This window comes from Leopardus geoffroyi, chromosome D2, assembly GCF_018350155.1.
Source record: "Leopardus geoffroyi isolate Oge1 chromosome D2, O.geoffroyi_Oge1_pat1.0, whole genome shotgun sequence".
In the NCBI taxonomy this organism is placed as follows: domain Eukaryota; kingdom Metazoa; phylum Chordata; class Mammalia; order Carnivora; family Felidae; genus Leopardus; species Leopardus geoffroyi.
Genome location: NC_059334.1, coordinates 15,559,802 through 15,577,654, shown reverse-complemented (window position 1 = coordinate 15,577,654; position 17,853 = coordinate 15,559,802). Strand labels below are relative to the sequence as shown.

The 17,853-nt window shown below is 41.6% G+C and overlaps 1 protein-coding gene across 4 annotated transcripts in view; it reads right to left on the bottom strand.

Annotated features, from left to right (window-relative positions):
• Positions 1–17,853, bottom strand: part of PCNX2 (pecanex 2) — a 302,310-nt gene that overhangs the window by 63,477 nt on the left and 220,980 nt on the right. The gene's annotated exons all lie outside the window — the stretch shown is intronic.

Sequence of the window (17,853 nt, the reverse complement as noted above, 5' to 3'; positions counted from 1 at the left end):
ATTTAAATCTCTTCCGTTATGACAGCTCCTCCGTTCACAGCTTTTGTAAGCCAGCCAACCCATGTGACCCCTTGCTCCTGAAAGCCAGCCAGCGAGGGATGGACTCACTGCAGACTTTTCACCGATCAACAACTGTCCCCACGTAACTCCTGTGCGGATGGTACCAACCCACTTCTGACTCTAAAAGCCCAGTCTGCCATGCTCAGAGAGACTGTGTCTGACCTGCTTTGTCTTTTTATTCTAGGTATTCACTGGTGGTCTCATCGTCCTTTGAAAGATGAAACAAGAGACTGACATCAGCCACGTGAACTTGGATATTTAACTGTTCATGATGTACAAAAATGACGGTTTCATATGGTTAAACCTGAGCCATTAAGAAAGGGCTTTCACTAGAAATATATCACTGAACATAGGCTTACGGACAAGTTTGAACATAACGAGGGTTCTGCTAACATGTGTGAAAAAACTGATCTTTAGCGTGGCTGGCCCCTGCTTTTGCTGTCGCTCTGCCCTTTGCTTTCTCTGTTGCAACCATGCTAACCTTTTTCTACGTCTTCAGCATGCCCTGACTTCCTATTCCTGTCGCCCCGCCCTCCCTTGCAATCTCTGCAGCTGTTGTGTCCTCCACCTGGGAGTCTTTTCTGACCCGCCCACTTTCCTCCCAGACTCCTCTGGTGCTGCAAGTCCTGCCCAAGTATTGCTCTCTGAGAAGTCTTCTCGACCCCTGCTCTAGGTGAGACTCGTGTGTCATATGCTCCTTCACACATCGTACCTCTCCTTCGGGGCACCTGTCATGGTTAATGTTACTAACAATGATGACAGCTAACATTTCCGTAACGCTTCCTTGTGTAAGTACTTTACATGCAGTAACTCATATGCTTACGACTACCCTCATAGGTAGGTACCGTGATTATATCCGTTCCCTCTGAGGAGGAACCCGAGACTCAGTGCCCAAGGTCACAGAGCTAATATGCGATAGAACCTGGGTGTGAACCCAGGTGGGCTGGCTCTACCACATCATATACTTCTTTGTGTGATGATTTGATAATAGTGGCCTCTTATGGCCAGACCCTAAGTAGCACGAGGACACACGTTTGCTTACCACTGGCACGAATGAATGAAGAGTCCAAACTAATGCTGTTTTTAAAGTTATGTTTTCCTCTCATGACTCCTGCTAAGAAAGGAGACTAGCTGCCACTAGATTATATTTAAACATGATCGCTGACATCCCGAGTATGGTTTAATACAGGACAAACACTTGTTAAGTAATCGTGCTTAAGAAGAAACCTCAGAATATAGACTTCAGCTGTGAACGTGTCTCTTGGGAATCAGAACAGATACAAAATACTTAGACGGAACTAAGAAAAACTTTTCCTCATATGTCTCAGATATTCGAGAACCATCTAGGCAAGATCCTGCTCGAGCTTTGTGGGATAGATTCTACACATGGGTTGGGGAGAAAAAATATTCTGCTGCATCTCAAAAAGGCTGTTAACCCCACCACCCTGTTCTATTACTGCTTTGGTTTTCCTTCCAAATACCCTTAGATCAGCATTGAAAGTAAAAGAGCCCAGGGTGGCGAAAAAATAAAGCAAACAACCAAATTTCTCTAATGAAGGCCCAAATCCCATGTCGGCAGAGTTAGTCCCTAAATGGAATTTTAATTTCACCTGAAGACCTAGGACAAATGGAATTTTCAGCAGCAGAATAAACAATTTTTAAAGTGGGACTGAGCCAAAAGAAAGTCATTTACCAAACTCCTTAGGGAATTAAAACACCTTCTAAAACTATGTTAACTGGAAAGCTATCTTTTCAAAAGGCTATAGAACGCAGAGTGCTAAATTCCGATCTGCAATAACTACGCTAAGCTGCCTGTGGACCCCAGGGCCTCTGACTCTCCACCAGACTCTCTCAGAAGGTGAACTGTCAGCCATAGTGGGTAATTTGAGCTTTTCTCCAGTGCTTTCCTCCTGCACATTTGGTGCTTACCACTCAAAGGTGCTAATTAGCTCAGTAATTGGATTTCTGCCTTAACTGTCCAATTGCATAAACATCAATTCTGTTGCTTAAAGAGAAAACGGGGGCTTGTATCTCACGCCCCAATCTCAAGGGGAGTACAGTATGCTGGTACATGTTATGTGTGCATCTGCACATACTCTTTCTAGCAACTGCCTGGCGAGTCCCTGTTCATTGCTAGGCAACATCGTCCTAAGGGCCACAGGCCAAGAGTCTAGTAACCGGCCTTTCCAGATAGGGTGACTTACTCTGAAGCCTCTTCCCTTCTGTTAATACGGAATGCAGATAACAAAGCTAGTTTCCTCCCTTCAAATTTTGCTTTCTCACCTCCTGATGTGTCTCCCTGAGTCAAGCACCTTCTCTCCTATACAGTTCCACCCGAGGCACTTAAATAATTTAACAGCAATTTAATTATATTGCTTCAAATTCCCATTTGTCAGCACACACAGACTATTTATGGGAGAACTGTTCCTGTTTTTTGATGGGGAAGTGTGACCGGCTGGAAGAAGTTTGATGGGTGTCTGTTCACACAGCAAACCCAGAATGGAGTTGTGGATGGACTGTAGTTCTGTTCATGGGACAGGAAGGCTTTACAGAAATCTAGACAATGTGAAGGTAGCCAGAGCTTAAATAGAAGGACACCGTCACCTTTCAAGTTGGATAGATATACAAGGTTCATTCGGGTCTGTTTTGCATCTTTCATTTTTGCTGCCACTGACAATCATATTAGTTCTCTCAAAGCCAGCCACTGCTCTTCTGTCTGCCTGTCTGTCACTGCGTGCTTCAGAATGACTGGGCATGAAAGAAATTTCCTGAGGACACAGTGTTGTATAGCTGGCAGAGTGGGCTCTGACTGAGGACAGACATCCAGGTGACTTCCAACTTTGCTACCAGCTGGGAGGTCTGGTTTAGTTCTGGTTCCTAGGCCCTTAGGGAGTAGCTGTTGGAGATCCCAAATTAAAGGTAGGGGGTCTTGTCAATACAGCCACCTTTGATGGGCCTGGGCTTTGCCTTGTAACTCCACCCAGAAGTGACAAAGCCTTGCTCCCTTTCTCCTGAAAGAATGGTGTCAGAGACAGCCAGCTGAGACAGAAGGTTTAAATAATATCCTGAATCAAATAACATACTACCCAGAATGTCCAGATTTCAATAGGAAATTACTTGTCATAATAACAGGAAGATCTCAAAAAGAGTGAAAAAAGACAATTCATAGATGCCAACACTGAGATAACAGAAATGAAAGAATTATCTGACAAAGATTTAGAATTAGTCTTCATAAAATTCTTCAATGAGCAATTAAGAATACTTTTGAAACAAATGGAAAAAGAGAATCTCAGCACAAAAATAGAAAGTCCGCAAAGAAATAGAAGATACAAAGAAGAACCAAATAGAAATTTCTAAGTAAAAATATACAATAGAAGTATATACAAAATAATACAAAATACATATACAAAATAAAAAACTCAATGGAAGGATTCAATAGCAGAATGCAAGAGACAGAGAAAAAAGAATCAATGAACTGGGAGATGGAACAACAGATATTACGTAATCAGAACACCTGAGAGAAAACAGACTGAAACAGAACAAGAAGTCTCAGAGACCTGTGGAATTATCACAAAAGATTTAACATCCTAGTTATCCGAGTCCCATAAGAAGAGGAGAAATTGCAGATACATTCAAAGAAGTTCACACCAAGACACATCACTGTCAAGCTCCTAAAACCAAAGACAAAGTCTTGGAAGCAGTGAGAGTGAAAAGAACTCACCTATGGGGGGAAAACAATGTGAATGACAGTGGATTTCTTATTAGGAAGCATGGAGGTCAGAAGGAAATGACATATCATTTTTCAGATGCTGATAGAAATGAACTGACAACTCGGTATCCTATATCCAGTGAAAATATCCTTCTACAAGGAAGAATAATCTGAGACATTCTCAGATGAAGGAAAACTAAGATAACGTATCAACAGGAGATCTACCTTAAAATAGTAAGTCAAGGGAAGTTCTCTAAAAAGAAAAGACATTAAAAGAATGAAACTTGGAACATCAGAGGAAAGGAAACAACGCGATAAGCAGAACTATGAGCAAACGCAATGGGCATCCTTTCTCATTATGTGTCTTCTACATTATATTTTATGGTTCAAGCAAAAATTACAAAACCGACTGTGGTTCTAAATGTATGTAAAGAAAATATAACATTATGTTAGCAATAAGGGAGAGTAAGAGAGCATGAGAGGGAGGTAAGGTTTCTGCATTTCACTTGAACTAGTAAAATGACAACACTAGTAGACTTTGATAAGTCATTTTATATAATATAATGCCTAGAGCAATCACTAATTAATACAATCAAAACTTATTTGATAAATAAATCATATAGAATTCTAAAGGTGCTGAGCAAACACGCAAGAAGTCAGGGAGAAAACAAACAGAAATTACACAACAAACAGAAACCAAAAAATTGAATGGCAAATTAAGTTATAACTACATTAAACATAAATGACCTAAATATAGCAAGACAGAGACTGGCAAAGGAGATTTAAAAACACTACCCAGCTATATGCTGTCCACAAGAAACATACTTTAAATATAGTGACATAGGTCAGTTAAAAGTAAGAGAATGGAAAAAGATATTTTGCAAACATTAATCAAAGGAAAGCAGAAATGGTTACGTTAATATCAGATAAAGTATAAAGTAGACTCAATACCAAGGAAATTTACCAGAGACAAAATGATAAAAACATTTATCCCACAAAGAAAATACATTAATCCTAAATATGCATTCAACGAATAATGGAATTGCCAAAGACTGATGGAAGAGAAGACAAATCCGCAATTCGAGTTGGAAACTTCCACACCCATCTCTTAAAATTTGATAGAAAAACTAGACATAAAATAAGCAAGCATATAGAACTCAATAATACTGTGAGCCAACAGTATCTGACCAACATTTATTGAACACTCAACCCAATAACAATAGAATACATATTCTTTTCAAGTGCCCAGTGAGCACATACCAAGACAGAACATAATCTGGGACATAAGCCTATCTCAACAAATTTTTTAAAACTGAAATTATACCAAGTGTATTTTCCAACTGTTATTTTGAGTTCCAAATTACTCAAGCTAGAAATCAATAACTGAAAGGTAACAAGAAAATATTCAGACACTTGGAAACTAAACAACACAATTCCAAATAATCTGTGTCAATGGTAAAGTTTTAATGGAAATTAAAACAAATTAAACTGAAAGAAAATGAGATCGTAACATATCAAAATTGGTGGGAAATAGCTAAACAGTAATGAAAGGGACATTTATATCACTAAATATATACATAAGAAAAGAAGAAAAGTTCAAATTAATAATCTAATTTCTACATCAAGAATCTGGAAGAAATGGGGTGCCTGGGTGGCTCAGTTGGTTAAGTGTCTGACTCTTGATTTGGCTGAGGTCATGATCTCACAGTTTGTGGGATTGAGCCCTGCATCAGGTTCCATACTGACAGCATGGAGTCTGCTTGGGATTCCCTCTCTCTCTCTCTCTCTCTCTCTCTCTCTCTCTCTCTCTCTCCCTTTCTCTGCCCCTCCCCTGCTTGCACTCTCTCTCCCTCAAAATAAATAAATAAATAAATTAAAAAAAAAAGAATCTAGAAAAAGAAGCAAAATAAACTCATAAAAAGCAAAGGAAAAAAACCAGTGATATTGAAAACAAATAATTGAGAAAAACAAAGAATAAAGAGCTGGTTCTTTGAAAATATCAATTACATTAACAAATCTCTAGGAAGCTTGACCACAACCCTCAAAAAGAGAGACAGAGAGAAAAAACACACAAGTTATTGATATAATATACTGCCAAACCTGCATATATCAAAAGGATAGTGGGAAATATTACAAACAACTTTATATGCACAAATTGTATAACTTAGATGAAATGGACCAATTCCTCAGGAAATACTAATTGCTTCAACTCACCCATTAGGAAATACATAATTTGAATAGCTCTCTAACTATTAAGGAAATTTATTTGGTAATCTAAAAACTCCTCAAGAACAATTACCCAAGCACTGATGGTTTTACTGGAGAATTCTAACACATGTTTAAAAAAGACCTAACATCTGTGTTATATACAATCTCCTCCAGAAATTGGAAGAGGAAGAGATAGTTCTCAATTTACTTTATGAAGCTAGTATTACCCTGATACCAAAGCCTGAAAAAGAATGCAAAAACAATAAAATTACACACCAATTCCAGGAATGTAAGTCAGGTTTACTATATGAGAATCAATCAATGTAAACCATCATACTCACAGGCTAAAGACGGAAAATCACAATTGATGCAGAAGAAACAGTTGACAAAACCCAATACCAATTCATGATTAAGGGAAAACAAACTCAGGAAAATAGGAATAGACAGGAACTTCTTCACTTGATAAAGACCATCTACTAAAGAGCTACAGCTAACATTATACTCAACGGTGAGAGACTGAATGCTCTCCCTATATGATGGGAAACAATGCAAGGATTTCCACTTTAATAACTCTTATTCAATAGAGTGCTGGAAGTTCTAGCCACTGCACTGAGACAAGAAAAGCAAATAAAAGGCATACAGTTGGGAAAGAAAGAAATTAAACATTACATATTTGCTGATGACATGATTATGGACACAGAAATTCCAAAGAATCTACAAAAATAACACAAACAAAACAAAAACCTAGACCTAGTAAGTGAGCTCAGTTGGGTTTCAGGGTACAAGATAAAGATACAAAAATGAAATTTACCGGGCACCTGGGTGGCTCAGTCGGTTAAGTGTCTGACTCTTGGTTTTGGCTCAGGTCATGATCTCGTGGTTTTGTGAATTTGAGTCCCGTGTTGGGCTCTGCACTGGCAGTGTGGAGCCTGCTTGGGATTCTCTCTCTCTCTCTCTCTCTCTCTCTCTCTCTCTCTCTGCCCTTCCCCCACTTGCACTGTCTCTGTCTCTCTCAAAATAAATAAACTTAAAAAAAAAGAAATTTATTTCTATGTACAAACGATAGATACCAAATTTAAAAAAATACATTTATAATCATTCAAAAGAAGAGGAAATACATAGGTTTTGTTAAATATAATAATACATATACAGGGCTTGTACACTAATGAAAGTAATAAAACGAGCTCTAACAATTCCATAGGAATTTTAGGATAAACTGCCTTTTTACACAAAAAAGGGCAGTTGTAATTTTGACAGGAATTAATTGAATCTGTAGGCCAATTTAAGGTTTACTGCCTTCTTGAGTCTTCAAACTGATGAACATGGGATGTCTTTCCATTTATTTGTCTTCTTTAATTTCTTTCAGCGATGTTTCTGGTTTTCAAGTGTTCATGTTTTCCACTCCCACTTTAGTTTTCCATTAGATTGACTCCTAAGTATTTTGTTCCTGGTATACTAATGTAAATTGAATTGTTTTCTTAATTTTACTTTCAGATTTCTCATTGCTAGTGCATAGAAAAACAACTGATTTTTGTATGTTTAACTTGTTTCTTCCAGATTTGCTAAATTCAGCCATTAGCTCTAATAGTTTTTGTGTGTGTATATAATTCTTTAGGATTTCCAGTACATAAGATCATGTCCTCTGTGAATAGAACTAATTTTACTTCTTTCCAATTTGGGTGCTTTTTTTTGTTTTGTTTTGTTTTGCCTAATTGCTCTGTCTAGAACTTCCAGTCCAATGTTGAATAGAAATTGTGAGGGGGACATTCTTGCCTCGTTCTTTATCTTAGTGAGGAAGATTTTAGTATTTCATAAAGTATAATGTTAATGTGATTTGTTTCGTTAATACCCTTTATCAGACCTTCCCTTTTAAACCTAGTTGTTGAGTGTTTTTATCATAAAAATGATGTTGTATTTTGTCAAGTAATTTTTCTGCATCAATTGAGATGCAGTTTTTTCTTCATTCTACTAATAAAGTATATTTCATTGATTTTTATATATTGAACCACTCTTGCATTCCTGAGATAAATCTCACTCATGGTATAAAATCCTTTTAATGGGCTGCAGAATGTGGTTTGTTAGTACTCTTTGAGGATTTTGCATCTCTATTCATAAGGGATATTAATCTAAGGTTTTCTCTTCTTGTGATGACTTTGTTTGGCTTTGGTGTCAGAGTAATATTGGCTCCTTAGAATGATTTAGAAACCATTCCTTCCCCCACTAGATTTTGGGAGATTTGAGAAGGACTGATGTTAATTCTTCTAAAAACATTTTATGGAATTAACCATTGAACCCAACTGGTTCTAGGCTTCTCTTTGGTAGGAGTATTTTTGTTTTGTCTCTTTGTTTTTACTAATCCATTCTCCTTAGAGATCTATTCAGATGTTCTATTTCTTTTTCAGTCAATTTTGGTAGTTTGTGTGTTTCTACAAATTCCCGCAGTTCATCTAGGCAAATCTGTTTGTGTACAATGTTTTATAGAACACTCTTTAACCTTTTCATTTATGTAAGGTTGGTAGTAGTGCCATTACTTTTATTTGTGACTATGGTAATTTGTCTTCTGCCTTTTTTTTCTTGGTCATTCCAGGTAAAGGTTTATTTAATTTTGTGGATCTTTACAAAGAACCAATTTTGGGTGTCATCTATTCTCTCTATTGTTTTTCTAGTCTCCATTTCATTTGTTTCCATATTATTTCCTGCTGTCTGCTTGCTCTGGGTCTAGTTTGCTTTTCTTTTTCTAGTTGCTTAAAGGTGGAAGATTAGCATCTTGATTTGAGATTTTTCTTATTTTTTAATGTAAGCATTTACAGGTATGAATTTCCCTCTGAGTACTGCTTTTGCTACACTCCATAAATTTTTGATGTGTTATGTTTTCTTTTTCATCCATCACAAAATATATTTTATGTTTCTCTTGTGATTTCTTCTTTGACCCATTGGTTGTTTAAGAGTGTTTTATTTGATACATATTTGGCGATTTTCCAGGTTTCCTCTTGCTGTTGATTTAGAGTTTTCATTCCATTGTGGTTGGAGAACATATATTGTAGAATTTCAATCCTTTTACATTTACTGAGATTTGTTTTATGGCCTGGCATATGGTCTTTCCTGAAGAATAGTCCATGTGCACTTGATAAGAACAGCTTTTTCAAAACTTTTGCTTACAAAATACTCTGTTAAGAGGATAAAAAGCCACGAAGCAGGGAGAAAATATTTTCAAACCACATACCTAACAAAGTAATAGCATCCAGAATATATAAAGAACTCTCACAACCCCAAAATTTAAAAAAAAGTCCAGTTAGAAAATGTGAACAAGACATGAACAAACATTTCCCTGATGAGGTTATACCAATGGAAAATAAGCTCAGGAAAAGACGTTCAACACCATTAAGTCATTAGGGAAATGTACATTAAAACCAGTATGAGATATCACTATATACCTATCAGAATGGCTAAAATAAAAAATAGTGAAGATACCTGCCAAAGCTATGGAAAACTGGATCTCTCATACATTGCCAGGCGGGATGTAAAATGGTATAGTTCCTCTGAAAAAACATTTTGACGGTTTCCTAAAAAACTACCATATGACCCAGCAATTGGATTCCTGGGCAATTATCCCAGAGAAATGAAGACTTATGTTCACACACAAAAACCTGCAGACGAATGTCCATAGCAGCTTTGTTCATAATGGCACCAAACCGAAAACAACACAGACGTCCTTCGATGAGTGAGTTGTTAGAGACTGTGGCATATCCATACACTCGGCATTCAAAAGGGGCAAACTACGGACACATACAATGACCTGAATGAATCTCCACTGAATTATGGTGAGTGAAAACAGCTGATCCCACAAGGTTAAATACCGTATGATTCCAGCCATAGAACATTCTTGAAATGACAAAATTATGGAGCTGGAGGATGGATTAGTAGTTGACAGGAATTAAGAAGGGGTAGGGGTGCTTATAAAAGAGTGTGTACTTATAAAAGAAAGGCCAACAGGAGAAATCTCTGTGGCGGCGGAAAAGCTCAATATCTTGACTGTATCAACATCAATAACCTGGTTTGTGATAGTTTTGCAAGATGTTAGCATCTGCACACTGGGTAAAGGATATATAGGAGATCCCTCTGTGTTACTTCTCTCAACTGTACGTGAATCTGTAACTAGCTAAAAAAAACAAAAACAAAAAAAAGTCTAAATAAAAAATCTCCATAGATGACAGCAGGCCTGAATTGCGTTACTATAATCACGCATTCAGGTGAAATTGTATTTCTGATCTTAACTCGCTTACATTTCCAATTAGGACTGCTTCTCCCATTTCAGCCAGAAGAATCCAAGATTATCCAGCATTTCAAATACAGGATATGAAGTCCAACTGTTCACTCACTGGAAGGTCATAAATATTTAGGGGGTGAAAAGTGTTTCTTCTCATTCTGCAAATGCAACTAATAAAAACAGCAATAAAAAAAAATTCAGGTTGCATGCAGTTGGGCAAAGAGTCAGCCAAAGGGAGGCTTGAATAAATTGAGATGCAGAGGATTATAACTGACTCATAAGGATTAAATTAGCAAGAAGGTGCTGGTTTTTCCCCAAGTTTAACATGCTCGATTTAAGGTTTGGACTTCTTTTGTATCCTTCTGGTAGCAAGAGGCCCAACGTCATCCATGGGACAGCATTTTAGAGTGGTGGGTGAAATTTCTCCTGGGATGAAGACCCGTGTACTTTTTTTCCATTGGTGACCAGTGGTATGCACAGATTTGGGACTAAGACAAGCTCCCCACACAGCAAAAAAGACACCGTAATCCTCAGCAAGAGTCAACAGCTATTTGCTCAGAGACACACACAGCCCTGATGAATTAACTCAGGTCCCCTGTTTGCATGGCCACTTGCCTCAGGAGCAGCAGCATCTTGGGAAGACACATTCTCTGGATGTGAAGCCATTGACACACGGTGCCGTTTTTTCACCAAGGGAGGCGGCGCTTAATAAAAGCACACCAGCACGTTTCCCGCTGAGATGGACCTCACCTTTCCTTTGTTGTTTTAATCACTTCCGGACCATGACACTGTGCGTGGCTCACAACTCCATCTTAAAAACGCAAGAATAAAACTGCAATTTGAAGTCAACAAGCCTGATTTCTGTTTCCTACTTGGGTTAAGACTGATTAAACTATTTGAGGGGCGTAAAGGAGAGAATCGCTTAATTCTTCTGATCCCCCATTTTCTCAAGGCATAAGATGGCAACTAAACATTGCACAGGACTCTGGGTAGAACACTGAAATACAGAGCTGCATCTCTGCCTGCCAACCTCCGCAGAACTAAACAATCGCTTTTACCTTGTAATAGGCCAGTTACCCAAGGGAACAACGAGTGACGATGGGTAAATAGAAAATGGTTCTGATATCACTGCATCAAGACATTTGGGTATAGATTTTTCTGTCATGGAGAAAAAAGGAATGGTAAAGTTTACCCTGAAAATGTTTTCCAAATTGATTTTTCAAATACTAAAATAGATTGTGTAGAATTTTGGCTCAAGGAGCACAGGAACAATAGGCAACAGATCATCAGCTCATTCAACTCTCCCAGCTGTCCCGCCTTGGCCCCAGCCTTTCCCCACATTGTTTTTATTATTATTTATTCAAGCATAGTTGACATATGTTATATTAGCTTCAGGTGTACCATGCAGTGATTTGACAATGCTATACATTGTACAATGCTCCCCACAATGAGGTATGGTCACTCTATGGCATTATTACAATATTATTGACTATATTCCCTATGCTGCACTTTATATCCTTGCAACCTATTTATTTTATAACTGGAAATCCGTACCTTTTAATCTCCTTCACCTATTTCACCCATTCCCCCCACTCCGCCTCTTCTCTGGCGACCACCAGTTTGTTCTCTGTATTTACGAGACAATTTTTTTTTTTGCTTGTTCCTCTCTTTTGTTTCTTAGAGTCCACATATAAGAGAACTCACATGATATTTGTCTTTCCCTGTCTGACTTATCTCACTTAGCATAATACCCTCTGGGTCCATCCATGTTGTTGTAAATGGCAAGACATCATTCTTTTTTATGGTCAAGTAATATTCCATTGTACTTATGTACACACACACACACACACACACACACATGCCACATCTTCTTTATCCATTCATCTACCAATGGACACTTGGGTTGCTTTCATATCTTAGTTATTGTAAATGTCGCCATAAACCTAGGGGTGCACAAGTCTTTTCAAACCAAAACAAGTTCTTTGACAATGCTAAGAAAACCTCCTCCCTCGTGGCTGTTCTTTACCCATGCTAACTTCACACAGAAAAAGTCATTCTGGACTGCTCTTCAAAACTGCTTTTTAAAAACTTCATTTCCTACCCAATTTTCTTTAAAACCCATTAAGAACTTCCTCTCCTTCCTTCCCCCAAACTTCAAAGTATCGTCTCTCCAAAGCCTTCCCCGGCACTAGGAAAATAAGGTCCAACTATACGATCTCTAAAACAAATACTTCCTTTCATGTAATATAGGAAGGCATCACGAATGGAAAAGGAATATAATACATTAAAATACCCTTATTTTTTTTATCAGATAATAGATTTTTTTTTCTAATTCTCATGTATGTGATTATTTTTCCATTACTGGCCATTTTTCAAAATCTTGAAGGGAAGCATCAATCTCCTGAACTGTTTACAGAGAGAAGTAAACACAGCAATCCAGCCATGAGAAAGTACTATAAACCCTACGAGTGGGGATGATGGTGGAATGTTCCCAAAGTGACAGGAAAAAAAGAATATAGCTTCTATGTCCACGTTGTGTACTAAGTTCATTAATCAGCTGGAACCCTGTGTATCAAGAAGCAGCAGCCGTATGCGAAGCCTGGGCCAGGTCTCTTGGCTCTCAGTGAAGCAGAATTAAAGTCAGTCCTGGAAATATGCTCAGAGTAATAAGATTAAAGGCGCCCCACCAGATCACTAGAATGCCAATGAATGAGTTTTCACCTAGAGCCTCAAATGCACACATTCTCTGGGACCCAAACCGGCCTGCCCGCAGCTGACTCCCATCAGTCACGGGAGGAATGAGAACACACTGGCCACAGCCAATGACGTCCACTTTGAGCACTGGCCGATCACAGGACAGACCTTCCAACGTGCTCAGGGCTCTTGGCGTTGGAGGGTGGGCCTGCTCTGTGCAGATGCCTTGGATATATGCACTATAAATCTCCTGCACTACGTATATTTGATCCAAGGTGGTAAAAGAGTTTGCAATTTAATGTGGATTTAAGAGCTGGATATTTCCTGCCTTCCTTTGTTTGGAAAAAATCAGTCCAGTCTCCAACACCTCCCTAAGAGCTGAGACAGGACCCCCCTGCCCTCACTTGCTGCGGTGCAGAGAAAAGGGCTCTGCCCTCATGCTGTAATAGACTTACACCCCCTGCAACCATCCATCAACCTGACTCAGTCACAAAGCCTCGCTCCTGGGTGACCTTGAAGTGTAGAGTCAGCAGCCCCAGACGGCCGGGAAGCAGGTGGGCATGTTGGACGCCTTCCTGCAGGCACATGGTCAACTTCACTACCCTGCACTCCTCTGCACTTCTCAAATTCTTTAACTGCTCAGCAAAATGTAACAGGACCCGGAGTAAAATTATGCACCACGGCATAATGAATAATAAGTTCGAACCAGGGTTATTTGAGAAATTCGCCGCCCTGGAGTTCCTCAAAAGCGTCATCCTTCTGGAATATATTTGCATAATAGCTCATCACCACACCTGAAGTGTCAACCCTTACCCCTGGGTATGTGTGTGAGAGCTTTCTCATCCGTCAGCAAAACAGCGGGATGGGGCCAAGTTCATCATTTGGTTTCTCAGACATAACAGCACTCAGACACAGACCAGAAATTCCAGTGGAGAAAATCTGAGGCAGAGAAGGGACGTGGGAGACCTGGCCTAAAACACGGGGCACATCAGCCACGAAGCCAGAGAAAGCTGAGACTCCTGGTCTGCCGCCCCATCCTGGAGGCACAATAAGGGATGCCTGGTACCTTCTCTGGTTTCTAGGCTAGTTAGAACCACAGAATTATGGCCATAAAGGCCTCACCTTCATGCTGTCACACAGCCCCAAAATAAAACGTAGAGGGGAAGGATTCCTTTGATAAAAGCCATCCCTTGCTTTTATGAGGAGACTTTTGATTTCCAGTGACAGAAAACCTAACTGGAAATGGCTTAAGCAAAATATGGCATTCACTGGCTCACATCACTGAACACTCGATCGGGCCCAGCTGGACTCAGGGGCTAGGGTTGTCATCGGGAACATTCTCGGAGTCCCTCGGCCCTGCATTCTTCTTGCGTTTGCTGAATTCTCAGGCCCGTCTCGCTTTGTGGGGACGAGAGGGCTGCCAGCGGCATGAGGCTTATGTCCCACACCACCAAGGCTGGGGGGAGAGAGGGGTCAGCCTTCCCTGCATGTCTCCCTGCCCCGGAGCCCCAGAACTCACTTAGGCCAGGCAGAAACAACAGATCTCTAGGACTCTGGGTGTCACGCCTTACCTTTCTACCGCCTGGGCCCTTTGGCCACAGTCTCCTTGCTTATCTGTTTCTTACCTGAGGCCTGAAGTCCAGAGAAACGTCATATGCAGAGCTGAGTTGTACCAGAGGGAAACGAAATGTGAGGCAGGCACTGCCTCCTGTGGGTTCTCAGTTCCCAGCCATTTGCCTGAGTTCTACTGACACTAAACTCTTGAACTCCTTTTGGCTTCTCAGTCTGCCTTGACCCCTTCATTTCATCCATCCATAATTAAGAATAGCTCTTGATGGTATCTCCTTGCTTCTATTCCTTTTGGAAAGCTTGGGACTTGGTCCATATTCTTATCCTGGCTGTATCTGTAAGTCCCGGCACCCACAGTCTCTGTGGTGGCTGAGCCGTGTTAATCCCTAAGCACGTCTCTTTTATCCATCCATCTCCAAGTGACCCCTAAGCATTTTTAAACTACTCAAAATTCTCACATTTCTTTTTTTTTTTTTTTTTAATTTTTTTTTTCAACGTTTATTTATTTTTGGGACAGAGAGAGACAGAGCATGAATGGGGGAGGGGCAGAGAGAGAGGGAGACGCAGAATCGGAAACAGGCTCCAGGCTCCCAGCCATTAGCCCAGAGCCCGACGCGGGGCTCGAACTCACGGACCGCGAGATCGTGACCTGGCTGAAGTCGGACGCTTAACCGACTGCGCCACCCAGGCGCCCCTAAATTCTCACATTTCTATATGCACCCCGACAACCTTGTGTCGTCCCTTCTGTGGAGAAAGATCCCCAAAGACCTACCACTAGCTCCGAGGAAAAGTGAGGGCACTTTTTGATCCTTTCACAGCAAACTGCATCTGAATTAATTAGTCTGACTCCCTTTCTGGGCCTGAGGTTTTATTCAGGACTGCAGGTGGTCGCTCATTGCCCACAAAGGTCATCAAAGCCCCATTTCTGCTCTGACTCCAAGGCACCCACCGCCCCGCCCCCACCAACGTTGTTGGTGAGCACAGATTTCTCAGTCTGAGAGGGACCCCCATGCCACCCGGTCGGGCTCTGGAGCTGCCGAGAGCCAGCCGGGCGACAGCACACGGCCAGGGCCGTGAAGGAGGTGGCCCTGCTGAGAAACGCCATGCTGTGGCTCCAGGACTGAAAGAAGCCATTTCTGGAGCAGGACACACACAGTAAAGCGGCCTCGGTGCCTGGACTACCACTGCCCTTCCTTCCTCCTCCACAGAACATGGCTCTTGTGACAGCACCTCTCTCCCGTCACTAGCAAACGTTTTAACTGGCATTCACTAATTTTTTTTTTTTTTTTTTAACGTGGGAGGCATTTGAGAGGCTTTGGAACATAACGGAAAGTGCTCAGGGTCTGCCTGGCACACGACCAGGCCTGGTTTAATGTCTTGGCTCAGCCACTGACTTGCTCTGTGACCTGGGGCAAGTTCTTTAACTCTCTGGGTCTCCTTTCTCTGGTCTGTGAAATGAGGACAATGAAATTCTCCATCCAGAACGGGTAGGAAGGGGCTAGAACGAATGCATTCGGGAAGGTGAGCAGGTGTTCAGTAACTACAAAAATGAGGAATACCACTGTTCCCCCCCAGTACCACCCTACTGTACTCTCTCTATCGTTACCATTCATCATACTATACCCGAGCCCAACACATGCCTAGGTATGGCTGTGACAGTTCTAGTAGCCCTAAGACATCTGATAACGGAGCGGCAAGACTTTTATCTCAATTTGTCCGGGCACTTTGTAAACATACCCACATAAACCGTGGAACAGCTTAATTGCAAGCTGAGAGATGTAACTCCCTCCCCTGCAGAACTGCAACTTTTAATTATAGTGCTGCCTTTTGCCATTAACCCCGTAAGCCAAATAAGCTTTCTGCTTGGCATCTGAGAAAAAGACTGCCGTTGGAGAAGCTCCGTGCTTTGCCCAAGGAGCTCACAAACCATGCTTAAAATACCCCGGTGGGCAGGGAACATCCGGAAAAAGACTCTCCATTGTGGGAAGGTAAACGATAAAGGGTGATGTCGGGAACTTCTTTTTCGGACTGCCTTACCCAAGTCAGGCGCGCGCGGCTCTGTCCTGCTCATCGTCACTAAGAAATCATGACTGAAGACACACATGGAGGCAGGTCTGCGGAGAGCACAGGCGAAGGGGCTGGGGAGATGCCGGGCGGCATGACTGAAATGGACCTTTACGGACTAGAATGTTAAAGCCAATGGGTCAAGAGCTGGTAGGGGAAATGCAAACTTCTGATTTTCATTAAAATGCACACATGCGATCGGCATGATGAAGGCCTGGCTCGGCAATACTTCAGTAAAGTCACTGACAGGCTTTTGGGCGCCTGGGTGGCTCAGTCAGTTAAGCGTCCGGCTCTTGATTTCCGTCTCAGGTCATGATCTCGTAGTTTGTGAGTTCAAGCCCGGTGTCAGGCTCTGTGCTGACAGCACGGAGCCTGCTTGAGATTCTCTCTCTCCCTCTCTCTGCCCCTCCCCAACTCAAGTTCTCTCTCTCTCCCTCTCTTTCTCTCTCTCTCTCTCAAAAAGAAATAAACATTAAAATTTTTTGAGAGGTTTTATTTTTATGAGATCATGACCTGAGCCAAAACCAAGAGTCAGACACAACCGAATGAGCCACCCAGGCGCCCCGACATTGAGAGGTCTCAAATTTGAGAAGGCATAACTGAGAACCGAACATCTGGCTCGCAGGAAGTGACATCTACTGAGGGCCGAGGAGAGGACATCTGGAACGGCCTAGAAGGGAGGGTTGGAGACAACCCAGGAAACATCTGGATGAGGGAGGCCAGGATGCCCGAGGTACAGACCATTTCAAACAAAATAGAGCTGTTCAGCTCGATAAAGAGGGCGGCGCAGGGAGAGAACCGTCTTCAAGGTGGTGAAGGACGGGACATGCGGGAGGCAGGGGAAGGCCGCCAGCTCCAGCAGCAGCAGGTGCACCCAGGTGATCGTGGTGTCCAGGTGAGGACAGGAGGAACAGACCCAGCACAGTGAGGAGCCCACCGCCGCGGCCGACAAAGCTCACAAGGGCCGCCTACGAAGGCACAGGGGGTTCTCCTCCCAGAGCGGAAGAGGCCGGAGGACTCCCTTCTGTGGGTAGCACAGAGGTGACTGTGTAATTTGAAGGGTCCATGCCAGCCTCACTTGTATTACAGACTCACGAAGGGCCTGGGAAATGACACAGCAAGATGCCCGGGAGCCCACGGAGACCAGCTCAGATATCTGGGTCATACAGACTGTCATTTGATAAACCACAAAATAGGGATGCTTTAGAGATGCTGTTTATCCACTAAGGCAGCTATGTTGCTCAAAGAACAGAACCAGGCTCTGACACGGCTAAGGCATCAA